Raw genomic sequence first — 19794 nt, 5'->3', positions numbered from 1 at the left:
TTGTTTTCCAAATTGACATTCCTTACATACTATCAACTAAGGTTTGACAATTTTAGGTAAATCTCTAACTGCCTTAGTAGTACTAATCTTCACCATGCAATCAAAGTTTACATGACAGAGTCTCTTATGCCATAACCAACTTTCATCTATATGTGCAATTGAGCACGTCTTTTCATTGTTATTCAAATGAAAGATATTACCTCTAGTCTGATTACTGGTTGCAATTTGCAAACCAGTTATATTCATGATTTTGCATTTTCCATTTTTGAATTGTAACTGAAATCCTTTCTCAACTAATTGACCAACACTCAAAAGATTATGCTTTAATCCTTCAACATAGTAAACATTGTCAGTGTTATGCTTACCATCAAGAGCTATTGTACCCTTACCTTTGATTGAACAAGCTTTTTCATCTCCAAATCTCACTAAGCCTCCATTGTATTCTTGAAAGTTCAAGAATTTACCTTTGTCTCCTATCATATGATGTGAGAATCCTGAATCAATGATCCATTCATCCTTTACTTCAACTTTAGCTGCCAAGGCCTGTACTACCAGTTGAGCAGTAGGTGTCAGTTGATATTCTATTATAGCAACAAAAATCCATCCATTGTCTGCTAGATCCTCATCAGAATCATCAGTCACACCTTCATCAGCAATGTAACAAGATTTGCCTTTATTTTTCTTAAATATGTATCTCTGATATTCAGGGTTAGGCTTGTATGTTCTTCTAGCTTCTTCTCTTAGTCTAGCATGTCTATCAGGGCATCTTGAAGCCATATGACCAATCTTATTGCAGTTAAAACATTTAAAGGGTGCTTTACCTTCATACTTACTTCCAACTGGACCTTTAGGCATTTTCCTTGCAAATAGTGCTTCAAGTTCTTCAAGTTCTTCATTTTCTTTCCTGCTTTCTTCAAGTTCTCTTGCATAAAAGGATTTCCAATCAGATTTGTCAAATGATGGAGCAGATGATGTTGATGCTTTAAAGGCCAAATCTGTCTTTATAGTAGCAAGATGACTAGATTTTTCAATTTCAAAAGCTGAAAGTTTCCCAATTAATGTATCCTTAGTAACTAATGTATTAGGCATTGTTCTTAACTCATTTATAGCAGTGACTTTCATTTTATATGCCGGTGGCAATCCTCTCAAAACTTTTGAAACAATTTCATCCTCACATAAGGTTCCTCCACAACATTTAATACCCAAAACAATTTCATTTACTCTTTCCATAAAAGAAGAAATCCTTTCATCTTCTTCCATTTTTGGATGTTCATACTTGACTCGGAAGCTTTCAAGTTTTGCAATTTTGACTATGGAATCTCCTTCATTCAGTGTTTCCAAATGATCCCAAATAGCTTTAGTAGTAGACCTATCTGATAGTCCCATGATTTGTTGATCTGATAATGCGCTCAAAAGCGGTTCTCTTGCTTTGCAATCATTTTCCTCATCTTTAGTCAAGTTAGATGGACTAGGCTGACCTTGTACAACAATAGTATAACCATTCTTTGTAACATCTCAGATGTCTTTTCCAATGCAATTTAGACGTGTCTCCATTCTAATCTTCCACATGCCATAGTTGGTTCCATCAAGTTTAGGACTGTCCTTCCTGAAATAATTAGTAGACATTGGATCTCCTCAAGCTGTTAAACTTCTGAAAAGAGGACTAAGCTTTGATACCAATTGTTAGGTCCGAGAGACAACTGAGAGGGGGGGGGGGGGTGAATCAATTGTCAAATAAATTCAAACCAAAAACAACTTAACCAACTTAATGCTTAATATTGGTAAACCAGTTCAATATGTCGATAGACACTTTTAATAGTTAATTGCTATACCGGTAAGGATTAGTGCATGACACATAAACACAAAGTCATCCACAACACATAACACCAATATTTGTACGTCGAAACCCTGTAAGGGGAAAAACCACGGTGGGAAACCTTACCCACAATCAGATGATACTACTGTAGATAGTAAGTGTACATAAATGGGGTCTGCACATGCAGAAAGGCCAACCGCATAGAGCTCACTGCTCAATCACAAAATGGGAGTCACACTGACTATAGTTGGATGGTTAAATCCAATAAGAATGTACTGCACAAAATAGCATCTTCATATGTTGGATTCAGTACTGGTGTAGTTCTGATTGTCTTCACAAAAACCCTCCTTCAATCTTCAAATGATGTCTGCATGTATAGCTCTGCTTATTCTTGCATATACCTTCACACAATCCTTTTTTGCATTCAACATTTGATCTTACAAATAAGATCTTACATTTATACCATAATCTAAGACCAATTTTAGTAGGTCAGCTTTACAAGATATTACAATAAAAACATTTTACAAACAATACAATATCCGATGCAATAACCAATTGAACATGTCGACTTAATGCATTTATAACAATAATTAATCATCTCCATAGCGTGCCATGCTGATCTGGAAAAGATAAACCTACTGGTGTAGGACCTATTTGCTGGTAACAGCAAATATGCAAATATGAATATACCTATAAACAAAACTCCAGGACAAGATGTCCAAACGATGTCTTCGACATTACCAAGTGTTTTCCATATCATTCCAAGTGTCGGTGATCATTATATCTTGCCAGTGTACCAGATACCGGTGACTGTGCATGAGTCACTTGCTTGCCGGTGAATGTTGCTGATTCTCCAAAGTGCTAGAGTTGATAAGAGTTTAGTAGGTGTTGACATCAATGACAAAAACATACCAAAATACCAATAGGTTGAGACAGAAAAACTACAACTCTATTGACACCCTGACAACCTTTGTCATTGATGCCAAAGGGGGAGTAGTAGTATGAGAAAATAATCTACAAAACACTTATCTACTCAGGGGGAGCTCATATATTTTTGGTACACATTTTTGGAAACAAGTTTTGGATACACTTTTGAAATTTTCTCATGAGTGTTGCCATCGATGCCAAAGTGGGAGATTGTTGGCATATGCACACTCCAATGAGACATTGTAGGTGATTGAAGGTTTTGTCATTGATGGCAACATTACAAGCCTATGACACCAGCAAGGCATTCCGTAGGCACTAGCAAGATTAGACTCTACAATGGCACATAGATCATCGACACCGACAGTGAAAGGAAGCATACCGACACCGAGGCCAACAAGATTTTTGTTGTAATATATTTTGTTTATTATTTGTAAAATCATTGTAAGATGACTTGGCAAGTTGTAAAATGACTCTTATCTAAGAGAGATCATTGTAGAACATTTGTAAGTAAGGAAGAAGAATGTAATTAGGCAAAATAAGGTAGACCTATTATGCGAATTATAGGTTAAAGATTTATGTAAGAAGCATAGCAGAAACTGGTACTGGATCTGGTATTATAGATGCTATTTTGAAGCAGTACAAGACACTGGATTTATATAATCCATTTTGTAAGTTAGTGAGACTTCCTATTTTTTATTTGAGCAGTGAGCTCTAGGCAATTGGCCTTCCTGCATGTATAGGCCCCTCTTGTAGCAGTAATATTCTCTTATTGGCCATTAAGTGAATATTGTGGGTCACAAATCCGACCAAGGTTTTTCCCACACCGGGTTTCCTTGTTAAATTTTTGTGTTGTGGTGTGTTTTTCATGTGGTTGTTATTATCTCTGTTTATTGCATTACTTTCTGCTTACCGGTACACAATATTAATATGTTCTGCATGTTTTAAGTTAAGAAATTTAATTTACTGGTTAGATACTGATTCACCCCCCCTCTCAGTATCTATGGGAGTCCTAACAAAGATAAGTAGCGATATTTGTTCAATTCATTGTATATATCTTATATTTTCCATTTGTTTTACTTGTTATATAATATATTGTATATTTTTGTTAAATCTCATTAATATATTTATGCCTTGAATCACTTGTAGATGGTTGTCATCTAAAGAAATCCATAAAGAAGATATAAATTATTGGAAGAGAAAAATTCCTCGTCTAATGTGTGAAATGCAAAAGTGTCTACCTTCGACATTTTTTAATGCACAAGAACACTACCTCATACACCAAGTTGAGGAGATTGAATTGTCTGGACCTGTACACACAAGGTCAATGTGGATGGTTGAGAGGCACTTGAAATTTTTGAAGGCTTTGGTTAGAAAAAGAGCACATCTTGAGGGTTCTATGGTGGAGGGATATATGGTATACTAGACCATGGTGTACACTACTGAATATCTTCCTAAGTTCGTAGCAAAGATCCATGTAGATCGCATTTGGGATCCCAACTCCATTAACAAATTTGAAGGGGAGTACCTAATGGGGAAAGGTAGATTGAGGAAAGTGAGAGGTAATTATAAGATGGTCATGGAGATTAATTAGAATACATTTTACATTGCCTTCAATTGCTTGAAAAGAAATAACAAAGAACTAGTCCAAATGAAATAATCTTCCACACACAAATAGAAAAGTACTGGTATTGTATTATTCCAGAAAATAAGTGTTTCACTACTGAAAAGTATTAAAATCTTAAAAAGTGTTGATGATCAAATATTACAATTTGAATTTCATATATATAAGAAGAAGACCCAACAAAGGTGTCTCTTCAGATTCTCTTTTGGCAAATAATTAAACTACTGATCTTAATCAAACTTATAAAACAATTTTATCTTCTCCTAACATTGACTTAGTTGCTAAGAGATGTTTTTTATACTCCTCCAAGGTATGGGTATCCGCATCATGCACTGCATTTTGGGCTTCATATTTGAGTTTATCATAAATTCCATATGTTTTCATGTTCCATCTAGCGGTAGCCCTTATGCTTTGAGTGTATCCAATGCTTCCTAAATTATCCTATTTCAGTCATCCATCCAATCATCTCATTCCTTCAGAAACCCATTCTTATCACATAGTTTAGGTAATCCCAACTTCACAGTCTCATCAAACCCTACATTTTTTGAGTGTAAGTCTTCATCATATTTGTCATGCTTTCTCATGATTCTATCTGTTGGCAATTGATACTCATCCGATGGATTCCAGTGTATATAAAATGGTTTAGGGTTGTCATTGATGACAACTCTCCTTGGAAATTCTATCTGGTAGTTATGGTTTTTGGTAATCGGTAGAGGAAGTGGTCTGGTAATCTGTCACCGATATTTCAGGATATATAGAGGACTTTTGGTCTAGAATCTTTACGGTGATTGCAGTGGTGAGATTCATGCATAGGATGATAGGGTCGGCATGTAGAAATCATTTAGACTCTATTTGGTTGATCCACATATATTTTGGTGATCTAGTCTAAGTTGACACTTGGTTACACGTTACATCGCATATTATGGTTGGCTAACTTGATGGATATTTTATTTTTTATTGCAGATATATATGACCGATGCAGGAGATCATTTTGATATGTGGTATATGTGAGTAGTGATTGAGAAACCTATTTGGTGCAGTTTTACATGCACATTCTTGATCCAGTAGCTGACTGAGAATTAGAACATAGCAGAGTTGCAGAGGTGTTATAGTCAGAATTTTTGCACTGAACTGGAACTCATCCAGGCATTGTTTGATGCTATTTTGGAGTTCAATCATTGTAGTTCTCATTGTAAATGATCTGTAAGTCAGTGAGACTTCCATATTATAATTTGAGAAATGAGCTCTAGGTAGTGAGCTTGAATGCATGTGCATTCCCCCTTTGTAATATTTATGTACTCCTTATCATAGTATATGAATATTGTGGGTTCCAATCCCACCATGGTTTTTCCCTTTCCGGTTTTCCATGTAAAAATCTTGGTGTTATGATTTTGTGGTTGATTATCTTGTGTTTCTGCATTTTTCTTTCTTGCATTTGCTTATGGTGGTCTGAGAATAACTTTACAAGTTTATTTACTAGTAGATCACTGATTCACCCCCCTCTCAGTGTTCCTTGATTCCAACACTGTCAATGCCCAAGATGGAATTGGTTTCGGATCCCTATAGTTGCATATCATGTCTCTTAGTACCCAATCTATTTTTCACTCTCCCATGCTCAATAATGGCTCCATTAGAGTAGTATATGGGATCAGAATTGTCACTTGTTAGGCTTTTGATGGCCGATGAGTATTTTGTCAGGGAAAATTTCATGAGTTATGCCGATATACATTTCTTATGGTGCTACATTCTCTATTTGTTCCTTTTTAATCAAAATGTACAACCCAATTTCTTTTGTCGACCGGTATGAATGCAATGTGCTTATGTCAATATTGTACAATGTGCTTCCTTGTTCACATAGGCCATTCTTGTAATGTTTTTATCAGTGAAGCTTTCTAGTTGTTGTGCCAATATACTATATCCTGCCAATATAAACATAAAACATGATTGGGATGACATAGATACTGCTTGGCTGATATATTATATCTCTTGAATTTGAAATGTATGAACAATGGGTCTTGGATACATATAGTTCAGAGGTTACTTATGAAAGATAATAAGATCATTGGTAGTGGGATGTTAGGTTTTTAAGGTACATCAATTATAAATTAAGGTCGTATACAGTGGTAATTAACTAATTATACGTCATTCGTGAATTTCAATTTTTTTATATAATTGGTCGAGAGTGGGATGCACTACATTTGTACCTCACAAACAATCTTGATTGGATGATGGTATGGATTGAATGATGTCAATAATCTGGTCCAACATTAACATGGGAAGGTGTGGCTTCATTGGTTAAAGAATCTCATCGTAATGGAGATTCCAATGTTACACCAAGGGAAATTGATTTAACATATGGTTTAAGAGATAAACAGGCACGTATAAATATATTAATTACCCATATTATTTAATTATTTTCAATTATATTGAGGTATATATATATGTTGAGGTTTTTTTCTTTGCATACATTGAACCAATAATAAATATGTTTATCAACTGATGATGCAGTAATCTTTACATGTTTGACATATTGCAGGTAAAACACCACAAGGCTATGTGGTGCAATGGTCGTAAATTTTGAATCAAAAATTTGGATGAATCGAAGAAAACTTGTGAGTCTGGGATAACTGTAGTCTTTAAGGTGACTAATGTTTCATCTAGAAGCGACATACATCCAGAAGTCTTAGAAAATCGATACTATGGGACTTTGGATGATATACTTGAGTGTGACTTTAAGTCCTTCAAATTAGTTATGTTTGTCATCCAATGGTATAGGTTATGATTGAATGAAAATTATTGAACATGATAATGGATTTACCATGGTTAATACAAGCTCGATCGAGTGAGTTGGAAATGAGCCCTATGTTCTTCCAAGCCAATGTGAGCAAGTATTTTACTCAGAGGTTCCAGGTAAACCGGGTTGGTCATTCATTGTTAGATATGATCCAAGAGGAAGGCTAGTAAAGTATAATGTGGTAGAAGAAGATGATACCGAAGAACTAGAAGATGATGTAGATGATGATCGGGATCAATAGTTAGTTGATGATGTGTCTGGCGAAGATGTTGAAGAAGAGGAAGTAGATCATGATGATGTAGGATTTAATGTTCATGAAGATGATATCCGTGTGGATGATGACATTATCAAAACTGATATCAATGACAATGATTATGATATGACCAATCCTTACAATGTCTAATCAGGATTGGATGATACAGACAAAGAGTTGGATGAAGAAGAAGATCAATGACATTGAAATGTATGAGTTATGCGATTATATTATCTATTTGATATTGATTTCTTGATAGAATTATATTTGACTTACATGGATACATAACTAATTCATGATGTTTTTAATTTTTGTGTCATTACATAAGTAATTCATGATATACTTTTTAATGTTGTTAATTCATGATGTTACAACTATTGTAGCTCTCCTAGAAATTTCCATATGATCAAATCCTAATTACTATATGACTATTTATGATTAGATAATATTTGATCATATCTTTGATTATTTCATTCCCAAAAAATTAGCGTTTCCTCATGTTGACCCTACATAGTGACATGTGAATGGGGCCAACGTTGAATTTTTTTCAATTTGTGCTTGTATGGAGTGAAAATTGACATGGTTAACCTAGATGCATGCTTTGATGATATGGGAGGGTTTTGAGACTCAAAATATATAAATATATGCTATATAAAGGCATCTCATCCTTCCTAATAATACAAGTTGCCTTTTTCTTTGTCTCTTTCATATATTGTTATTAGCATTTCTTTGGTTAATGGTTTCAAAAGACAAGGCTCTTTGAGCCTCACCTTGGATCTATTACACATCAGTTTGTGCATTTGCATTAGCAATGAATATTTAGATGACTTTTAAAAAGCTCACTGAATATAAAGATGATAATAGGAAGCTAAAAAAATGAGTATATTTTGTTAATGGAACCTAAACCACAAGGTTTGTCACTCTAATGCTAAAACCAAGTGAAATTAACCCTTAACACCTATTGGAAAATTCAATACATGCCTTTCTTTCAAATTAACAAGAATGCATAAACCCTTTGAAACAACACATGCATGTTATGAAAGTGTATGGTAATCATACTTATAGCAGAAGTTCACATGATAAGATAACCAATGGCACTATATTAGAGGATAAACCCACCTATAGAATTAATTTAAGAGGTAAGGGATGCTTATTAGTGGAATTTTGAGTCTTGGATTAATCCATAGTGCTAAAGTTAGTTCTAGTGTTCTTCGCTTGGTGTTATATCTATCTCTACAATTTGTTGGTATTATAGATGTGTTGCATTAGTTTTTTCATTGTAAACATTTATCCTTTTGGAGATCTTTGGTTATGTTGAACCGATACATTATGCTCACCGGCATGTTCAGTGACTTATGCATAGTCACCGATATATTGTTAACTGGAAGGTTATATTGTTCACTGACACTAAGGATGGCTTGTTATCATCTGGAGATCACTTGGTTATGTTGAAGACATGGTTTGGATACTTGGTTTTGGTATTTTGGTTAATGGTGTAATCGGGTTGACATATTTGTTGTTACCAGCAAATTGATCTAGGTTATGGACCGATATGTATTATCTATTCCAGATCAACACGACACATTATGGAGATAATTTATTAATTGAATATTGTTGTAAATGTATTGAGCCGACATGATGCATCACATCTTGACTTATTTGTAACTGATTTTATTGTAATATTCTTAGTAAGCCGACCTTCATATTTGGTCTTAGGTTTTGGTGTATATGTAAGATCTCATTTGTGAGATGGTATGATGAGATGGCATATGGTATGTAAGATTGTGGTATTGTAATTGTTGGCATTACACACTCCAATGAGAATTGTAGATGATTGAAGGTATTGTCATTGATGGCAACCTTGCAATCCTATGGCACCGACAGGCACTGACACTGGCAGATAGTTCACCGGCAGCGGCAAAGATGATTACTGACACCCTAGCCAACAAGATTTTGATTATTGTATATTGTATTTAATTGTAATATCTTTTTGTAAGCTGACAAGGCATATTGTAATAAGACTCATATATAAGTATGAGATCCTGTAGATCATTTAAGAAGTGGACATGGTTAGAATATTGCAGAAGTAATGTGCGAATATTAAGGCAGATTTTGGAGTAAGGTTTATGTTATTCTATGAGCTTAAACTAGTACTGAACCTAGCATAGAAGATGCTGAACTAAAGCAGTACATTATACTGGATTTGTATAATCCATTTTGTAAGTCAGTGAGACTTCCTTTTGTAATTGAGCAGTGAGCTCTAGGTAGTTGGCCTTCCTGCATGTGCAGGCCCCTATTGTAAGTAATATCCATTCATTGGCCAGTGAGTGAATATTGTGGGTCATAAATCCCACTGAGGTTTTTCCCACACCGGTTTCCTCATTAAAAATCTTGTGTTATGGTGTGCTTTCTATGCTGTGTTTATTGTTCATATTTACTGCATTAATTCTTGTTTACCAGTACACTGTTTTGGAATGCAATTTATTTAATAAGGTCAGAAAATCTATTTACTGGTTAGATACTGATTCACCCCCCCTCTTGGTATCTTTGGGAATCCTAACAATTGGTATCAGAGTCTGGTCCTCCATTTTCAGAAGCCTAACAGCTTGAGGGAGATTCTGACACCTGTACAGATGGAAAACTTGAAAAAGCAATTGGAAACAACTCTTTCAGATTATGATGCAGAAAAGTTAAAGAATATCAAACTTGAAGATGATCTGAAGACTGCACAAGAATTTATTCAAGGACTTCAAGAGAATATTACTATTGCTAGAAACAAAAGAAGAGAACTTCATGAGCAGATACAAAATGATGATGATGATGAAAAGGAAACTCTTTATGATCTTGTGAGCGAGATGAAGCAAGAAAACATGACCTTGAGGAATGAGATGCAAGATATGACTATGAGATTTTGTAAAGACATTGAAGACAGAAAGAAGAATGAAGATGACTTGACTAGAAGACTCAATGATGCTGGAACTAAAAATCTATGACTTAGTCATGAAAATGATATGTTGAAGACAGATCTGATTCACTTGGAACATGATAAAATTGAACTCATGAGACAGAAGGATTTCTTGGAAAATGAGCTGGCTACTGCAAATCAACACAAAGAGAAATTCAAGAAAAGTTTAGAAGAACTTGATGATATGCTGAAAAATTAGAAACCTAATGGAGACACTAATGGTCTTGGCTTTGAAGTTGGTGAAAGCTCTGGTACTACAAACAATCATGATCACAGTAAACCGGTAAGACAACCTAATGCCTACAAATTTAATGGGAAATACTTTAACTGTAACAAGTATGGTCATAGAGAAAATCAATGTAGATCTAGAAACTATCAGAACACTAATGCACCCATCGGTCAATGTTCCAAATGCAACAAAATTGGTCATAATTTAGAAAACTGCAGAATGAATGTAAGATGTTATGTTTGTGGAAGATTTGGACACTTATCAAATCAATGCAGAACACATATCGGCATAGGATATGGAAAGGCTATTCAGAAAAACAATGTGACTTGTTATGCTTGTAACAAGATTGGACATATTGCAAAATTTTGTAGAAGTAAGGCATCACCAACAAATAACAAACAACCCAGTTTGAAAGGTAAAGAGAAGGTTGATGAGGTAAAGCAAGAATTTTTAAAACAATGGATTAGAAAGAGAGATCAGAATGTTGATGAGACTATTCCTTCACCGGTAAAACAAAGTATCACTCCACTGATAGGAGATTATTCATCTAACTGAAAAGAAACCTTTTAGGGCATGGCAACTAATTGAGAATCATGCTAGTTTACCCTCAGTTGATGGTAAGAAGATGAATTGCTTCTTTACTGGCAAATGTGTTAAGTTTCACTTAACCGACATACATTTATTGTGGTAGTTGAAGGAAAAGACATTATAAAGCTAGTGTTTTTCACTCTTTTTCACTCACCAAGCATCCAAATTTCCTAAGAGCATGAAAAACCCGAGTGAAGGCATCCACAGCGAGAAGTGAAGAAAAATATTTCAAGCATCCAAACCTAAAGGAAGATTAAGGTATTTATCAATGGCTTCCTCCTCTGCTCCTGAATTCATTGCAAACCCTACTGCTATTGAAGTGGTTAAATGCCCTAGGCTCGTATTCAAGATCATACCCGAAGTAGCGAAGCAAGATGATACCCTAGGTGCATTCTCTAAAATCCCTAAAGGAGTTGCATATGCAGAAGACCCTAGGATATACATACATTGTCATATTGAGGAACTAGGTGCTAATGAATTCATGAATATATATAAGACTGTCATTTGTGATGAGAATGGTGTTGTGAAACCTAAACATAAGATCATAGAAACCCTAGATTTTGTGGAAATACTTGATATTCTGGATTTCCATAAGGAAGTTGTGAGGATTGTACTCAGTAGAGTTCATGGAGAATTATTTTGGCTTGATTATATCCATAAGATCACTAGAGAAGCAGTAAAGGCTATGACTGGCTTACCTTCCACCGATAGCAGGCCTGACAAAACTAAGAAAGTTTCAAATAACATTGTGATGACATTAACTGGTGCAACCCATGACAGTAGATCCTTGAGAGTTAATGATGTGAAAGACATAAATGTCAGATTTATTAGCATGATACTAGGATACAAAACTACAAATGCTAAGAAATTGAACTCTGTTTCTAGTTTATGTATCAAGAGTGCTTATGATATTGTGAACAATAATGCTAAGATAGATATATGTGAATGGTTGAAGGATAAATTTATTGACAACTTGAAGAAAATTAAAGGTGATAAGAAAGGCACTTTCAGATTTGGTAATCTACTTGTGTTCCTAATGCTATATATTACAAAAGAAGTTCTTGATATAGGTAGGAAATAATTTGGTTTTGACATACCGATAGGTAAACAACTATTGGATATCTTTACCGGCGTGGGAACAAACAGGGAAAACAATATAATTGAATATTTCCAAGCATTTAAGGCTAGAATGAAAACAAGGGAAAGGCTACCTCAGAACATTGTTGACAAATATCATAACGAAATTTGTTTTGTTATTAAGAAAGATGAAATCTGGATGGAGACAGTGGTTCCTAGAACTGTTTGGGTGATAGAAATGGATTATGAGGCTGATGTAAACATAATTGAGACATATGCCAAAGCCCTACTTGAAGTCCCTAGAGAACCTGAAGAGAAAATATTTGGTAGTGCTGAAACCATTGAAAGCAAAGTACAAACACTTAAACAAAGGAAGAAAAGAGCACAAACTATTAGAAAAGCATCAAAATAGGTGAAAGAGATCTAGGAAAATATATTGAATATCACCGGTATTAAGGAAAGTGACTTGGAAGGATTACAACCGAAAGCTCACCTCTCACTAGTTGGAACTTCATCTGACAGTGAAATCCCAGCTGAGTTTAAGAGAGTAGAAAGTAAAAGAGAACCTTCACCAACACCCTCTCCTGCACCAAAGAAAACAAGAAGGAAACAACAAGCAGTAAGGCCCCTAGCAAAGAAAATGACACCAAGGAAGAACAACAAAAAAAAAAGGTATCCCTCCTTTAGAAAATCTTCTGAATGAAATAACAGATGATGGAAACTTGTCTAATGTTAGTAAATTGTATGATACTTTTACCAATGAGGAAAAGGAAAGCATAGAAAATAGTATCATTCTACACCTAGATATCTATAAGAAATTTTTGATAGAGGTTGTAGATGATCTACCCAGTGACTTGTATGGATGACTTGATGCAAAGAGATTAGCTATTATGGAATTGGATAAGAAAATAAAAGTTGAAAAGCTACTTGCTATACACCCAGTTAAATCAGTAGAAGAAATTGATGAGTTAATAAGTGAGGCTAACAAGATAGTATTTTCCAGTGGTCACCAACATGTATCTTTAATGGTAGGCAGAGTTAATGAAATCACTGAAGAGACAATAGATAAATGGGATATCTTCTTTGTGGAGAAAGAGAAGCAAGAAGAACTTAAGAGATCCAAAACTTTTAAGGTATATCAAAAGGATAAGGATAAGGATAAAGGTAAAGGAGAGGTAGGTGGACTACCCAACATAAAAGTAACAAACAATTTGCCACCACCTACTTCTATTACTTCACCAGTTGAAACTGTTGACACACCGACAACTGAGAATATGGAGACTACTCATGAGGATACAAATCCCAATTCTAAAGTTTTATATACAATGAATGTTGATACACAAGAGGTCAATATTATGGTTGATAAGGAAACCACTGGTGAGAAGAAAGATGTGGCTACTGAGCCACCGGTTGACAATATTGCAGTTGAAACAATAGTTGATAATGTTGAGATTGGTGTTGAGACACAACTTGAGAAAATTGAATAATCAGTTGATCCTCGGGTTACTAGCATGGATACTGATAATACCATTAATGCAAACATTGAAAAACTATAGAGTTAGAGCAACCGACTGATAACACAAAGAAACCAGTTGAGATACTGGCAGTGAACAATACAGAGGTGCATACTGAGAAACCGACAGTGAATGCCACTAAAACATCATCAGAGAAACCAGCTTTAGAGAGCACAGAGAAACCCATAGAGGTACAAGTTGAGAAAAAGGAAGAGAAAAAGGTTGAGTCACAGGTTCATACAAGCAAAGAGGTTACTCACAAACTAAGAATCCTAAACCTTTGCTGATAGAAATGCAGACACAAACTGACCTCCCAAAGGTCAATACAAGCAAAGAGGTTACTCACACTGGCGGAATGCAGATTGTTAAGGTAGTTGGACAATCATCTAGTTCTTCCATGATAGAATTCAGACCAACTAATGTAACAGAGGTATTATTGGATTCAATCAAGAAAATCACAGAGTGTAATGCACTAGCATATAAGGCTATTGATGATACAATTCCTATTCTAAAATTGATTGCACCCAAGTGCAAGGTGGAAAATAAAGATTCTTTAAGTCAATTAGACACATTGTCTAAGTATATCATTGCTAACATATTGATAGTGGAACAGATAAATGAGGAAACATTTAGAGAGAAAATGAATAAGGAAAAAGAGAAATTCTTTGATGAGACAATAAAGAAGTGCATGTAACACATTGACACCCTCCTATCGGCACTAAGCAAAACAATAATGAAGTTTAAGGAGTTGTATAGAGACACATGTAAGACAAATATTTTGACAGTAGATATTGATAAGGAGATCAGTATGGTATATACAGAAATAAATGATAAAGCTGACAACATCATTGGTTCCTCCAAACCAATATCAGTTATAGAACAGTAGATAGCAGGTTTTGAGGAAAAACTTGAAAAATTGGAGAAGAAAAAGGAAAGAATACAATACAAGGCAAAAGAACTTAAATGTAGACTCAGTCCCAAATTGGATTACCTCATCTCTTAAAGGAAAGAGATATCAGAGGCACTTGTTCAAGGACTGAAGATACTGGAAGAGAAAATGCATCACTTCAATGGTACCATTCAAAGAACAGAGGTAGCATTGAAGGACAGTGACAGATTCACCAAATTCCTGAATTTTGTATTAACAAACTTATTTCAGATTGTAACCAACCAGGTACAGGGTTCTAGCTGATAGCTACACTCATTGACATTTTGACAACCTTTGTCATTGATGTTAAAGGGGGAGTAGTAGAGAAGAGAAAAATCCAATGACTTAGAGATCATCTGCTCAGGGGGAGCACAAAGTTTTGATAAAATTTTTGGACTTCAATTTCTGGATGCAATTTTGAATTTTTTTCATGGGTGTTGCCATCAATGCCAAAGGGGGAGATTGTTGGCATTGAACACTCCAATGAGTATAGTAGATGATTGAAGGTATTGTCAGTGATGGAAACCTTGCAATCCTATGGCACCGGTAGGAATTGACATCGATAGACTCTACATCAATGGATAGTTCACCGACAGCGAAAAAGATGATTACCGACACCCCAACCGATAGGATTTTGATTATTGTATATTGTATTTAATTGTAATATCTTTTTGTAATCTGACAAGGCGTATCGTAATAAGACTCATATATAAGTATGAGATCTTGTAGATCATTTAAGAAGCGTACATGGTTAGAATATTGTAGAAGTAATGTGCGAATATTAAGGCAGATTTTGGAGTAAGGTTTATGGTTATTGTATGAGCTTAAACTAGTACTAGATCTAGAATAGCAGATGTTGAACTAAAGTAGTACATTATACTGGATTTGTATAATCCATTTTGTAAGTCAGTGAGACTTCCTTTTGTAATTGAGTAGTGAGCTCTAGGCAGTTGGCCTTCCTGCATGTGCAGGCCCCTATTGTAAGTAATATCCATTCATTGGCCAGTGAGTGAATATTGTGGGTCATAAATCCCACCGAGTTTTTTCCCACACTGGGTTTCCTTGTTAAAAATCTTGTGTTATGGTGTTCTTTCTATGTTGTGTTTATTGTTCATATTTACTGCATTAATTCTTGTTTATCGATACACTGTTTTGGAATGCAATTTATTTAATAAGGTCAAAAAATCTATTTACCAGTTAGATACTGATTCACCCCCCCCTCTCAGTATCTTTGGGAATACTAACAGTAAGATGATATGTGCAAATATTGAAGATCATATGAGCAGAACATAGAGAAGGTTCAAGGAAGGTTTGAAGGTGATTATCAGAGCTTAACTGGTATTGAATCCAACATTGGAGATGCTACTTTGCCAGTACATTATCATTGGATTTAACCATCCAATTATAGTCAGCGTGACTCCTATTTTGTGATTGAGTAGTAAGCTCTAGGTGGTTGGCCTTTTTGCATGTGTAAACCCCATTTTTATACACATACTATCTGTAGTAGTATCATCTGACTATGGGTAAGGTTTCCTACCATGGTTTTTCCCCTTACAGGGTCTCCACATACAAATCTCTATGTTATGTGTTGTGGATGCCATTTTTCTTTCTGTTTTATGCATTAAGTTTCACCGATATTGATACTAACTATTAATCTGTTAACCGACATTAAGTTTGGATTACTGGTATTAAGTATCAAGTTTGATTAAGTTGTATTTGGGTTGAAATTCATAGTCAAATCATTCAACCCACCCTCTTAGTTGCCTCCTGGGTCCAAATAATTGGTATCAGAGCCTAGTTCTCTTTTTGCGGAAGCCTAACAACTTGAGGAGATCCTATGGAAACTAACATTGTTAGGAAGGATAGTCTGAAACTTGATGGAACCAACTATGGTATATGGAAGATCAGAATGGAGACACGTCTGAATTGCATTGGAAGAGACATATGGGATGTTACAAATAATGGCTATGTTGGTCCTACACTGAATCAACCTAATCCACCAACATTGGGTAAGGATCAAGAGAATGATTACAAAGCAAGAGAAGCACTTTTGAGCGCATTATCAGATCAACAAATCATGGGATTATCAAACCGATCTACTACTAAAGCTATTTGGGATAAACTGGAGACAATGAATGAAGGTGATACCACTATCAAATTTGCAAAACTGGAATGCTTCCGGGCCAGGTATGAAAATTTGAAAATGGAAGAAGATGAAAGAATTTATGCTTTTATGGAAAGAGTTAATGAAATTGTTTTGGGAATACAATTTTGTGGAGGATCTTTAAGTGAAGATGAAATTGTTTCTAAAATTTTAAGAACATTGCCACCGGCATACAAAATGAAAGTAACTTCTATTAATGAGTTGAGAACAATGCCTAATACACCACTATCTAGAGATACCTTGGTTGGAAAACTTTAAGAATTTGAGCTTGAGAAATTTGGTCCTATTGCTATAATTAAAACAGATTTGGCCTTCAAAGCATCATCATCTGCATCATCATAATCATCTGCATCATCATAATCATCTGAAAAATCTGATTGGAAATAACTTTATGCAAAATAACTTGAAGATATCAGAAGGTAAAATGAAAAACTGGAAGAACTTGAAGGAATATTTGCAAGGAAAATGCCTAAAGGTCCAATTGGAAATAAGGATGAAGGTAAAGCACCATTTAAATGTTTTAACTACATTAAAGTTGGTCATATGGCATCTAGATGTCTTGGCAGACATGCAAGATTGAGAGATGAAGCTAAAAGAACATATAACCCTAACCCTGAATATCAGAGATATAGATTTAAAAAAAATAGAGACAAATCATGTTACTATGCTGATGAAGGAGTTACTGATGATTCTGATGAAGAACCGATAGACAATGGATGGGCTTTTGTTGCAATAAAAGAAGATCAACCGACACCTACTGTTCCACTTGTAGAGAAGGCCCTGATAGCTAAAATTGAAGAAAAGGATGAATGGATCATAGATTCTAGATGTTCACATCATATAACTAGTGATAAATGTAAATTCTTATCTTTTTAGGAATATAGTGGAGGTCTAGTAAGATTTGGAGATGATAAAGCTTGTTTGATCAAAGGAAAAGGAGCTATATCTTTGCATGGTAAGCACAATACTGACAATGTTTATTATGTTGAAGGTTTGAAGCATAATCTTTTGAGTGTTGGTCAATTAGTTGAAAAGGGTTTTCAGCTACAGTTCAAGAATGGTAAATGCAAAATCATGAACAAAACTAGTTTGGAGATTGCAACTGGTAATCAGACTAAAGGTAATATCTTTCATTTGAATAACAGTGATAAGACATGCTTGACTGCACATATTGATGAAAGTTGGTTATGACATAAGAGACTTTGTCATGTAAAATTTGATTGCATTGTAAATATTAGTTCAACTAAGGCAGTAAGGGATTTAGCTAAGATTGTGAAACCTCATAATCCGGTATGTAAGGAATGTCAAATGGGAAATAAAGTTAGAACAACTTTTAAGAGTATTTCTGAGAAATCCAATAATGTTCTTGATTTAATGCATACTGACTTGTGTGGTCCGACAAGAACAAGAAGTCTACAGGGAGATAGATACTTTTTGTTAATCATTGGTGATTATTCTAAAATGTGTTGGGTTAATTTTCTCAAGGAGAAATAAGAAGCTTTTCAAAAATTCAAATTGTTCAAGGAAATGGTAGAGAATGAAACCGGTAAGAAAATCAAATGTTTGAGATTAAATCAAGGAGGAGAATTTACATCTAAGGAGTTTAATATATTTTGTGAAGTGAATGGAATCAAAAGACAACTATCAGCACCCCAAACACCTCTGTAAAATGGAATTATGGAAAGAAAGAACAAAACTATTTTGGATGCAGCTAGAAGGATGATATTGGAAGAAAATCTACCTCATGTGTACTGGAGAGAAGCAGTGAATACAACGGTTTACACTTTTAATAGAGTTCACATCAAAGGTGAAACTGGTAAGACCCGTTATTAACTATGGTTTGGTAATACATTTACTCTAAAATATTTCAGAATATTTGGAAGCAAATGTTATATTAGGAGAGATGAGTATATTGGTAAATTTGATCCTAGAAGTGATGAAGGAATATTTATTGGTTATTCATCTAAGAACAAGGCATATAGATGTTTCAATAAAAGATTATAGAAAATCATTGAGAGTGCTAATGTGAAGATATATGAACAATTTAGAGGAAATTAAAGGTCTGTAGATTCTGAACCGACAATTGAGATGATCATAAATGAACCAATACAGAGTGCACTGGTACAGAGTATGGATCCAATCACACCGGTATCATCAGATATTTCAACAGTGACTGAAGAACAACAACATGTGAATAAACCCAGGTATGTAAGACTGAATCACTCAAAAAATTAGATAATTGGGAATAAGTATCAAGGAGCTATGACAAGAGGAAGACTAGCAAATGAAGAGGTATGTTTAATTTCTCAAATTGAACCGGCATATGTGATTGAGGCATGTGAAGATAAACATTGCATTAAAGCAATGGAAGATGAACTAGAACAAATTGAAAAGAATAATACATGGACATTAGTTCCCTGACCTAAAGACAAAAATGTAATTGGAACTAAATGGGTATTCAAAAATAAACTTAATGAAGATGGTAAGGTAATCAGAAACAAAGCAAGATTAGTGTGTAAAGGATATTCACAGAAAGAGGAAATTGATTATAATGAAACATTTACACTTGTAGCTAGAATTGAGGCAGTCAGATTATTTCTTGCATTTGAAGCTCACAAGAACTATAAAGTATATCAGATGTATGCAAAATGTGCATTTATGAATGGTGATCTTGAAGAGGAAGTTTACATTGACAAATAATGAAGATATGGTTTGTAGATTAAGGAAAGAATTGTATGGATTGAAGCAAGCTCCTAGAGCTTGGTATGCTAGATTAGACAAATATCTTTTGAAGCTTGGATACACTAAAGGTAATGCTGACAACAAATTATATTTCAAAGTGACTAATGATGGCATCTTGGTTAATGAATTTTTTGTTGATGATATCATTTTGGAGGAGAAGATGGATTATGTAAAGA

Source organism: Cryptomeria japonica, chromosome 11, assembly GCF_030272615.1.
Source record: "Cryptomeria japonica chromosome 11, Sugi_1.0, whole genome shotgun sequence".
Lineage (NCBI taxonomy): Eukaryota > Viridiplantae > Streptophyta > Pinopsida > Cupressales > Cupressaceae > Cryptomeria > Cryptomeria japonica.
This window is presented reverse-complemented; position numbering follows the sequence as displayed.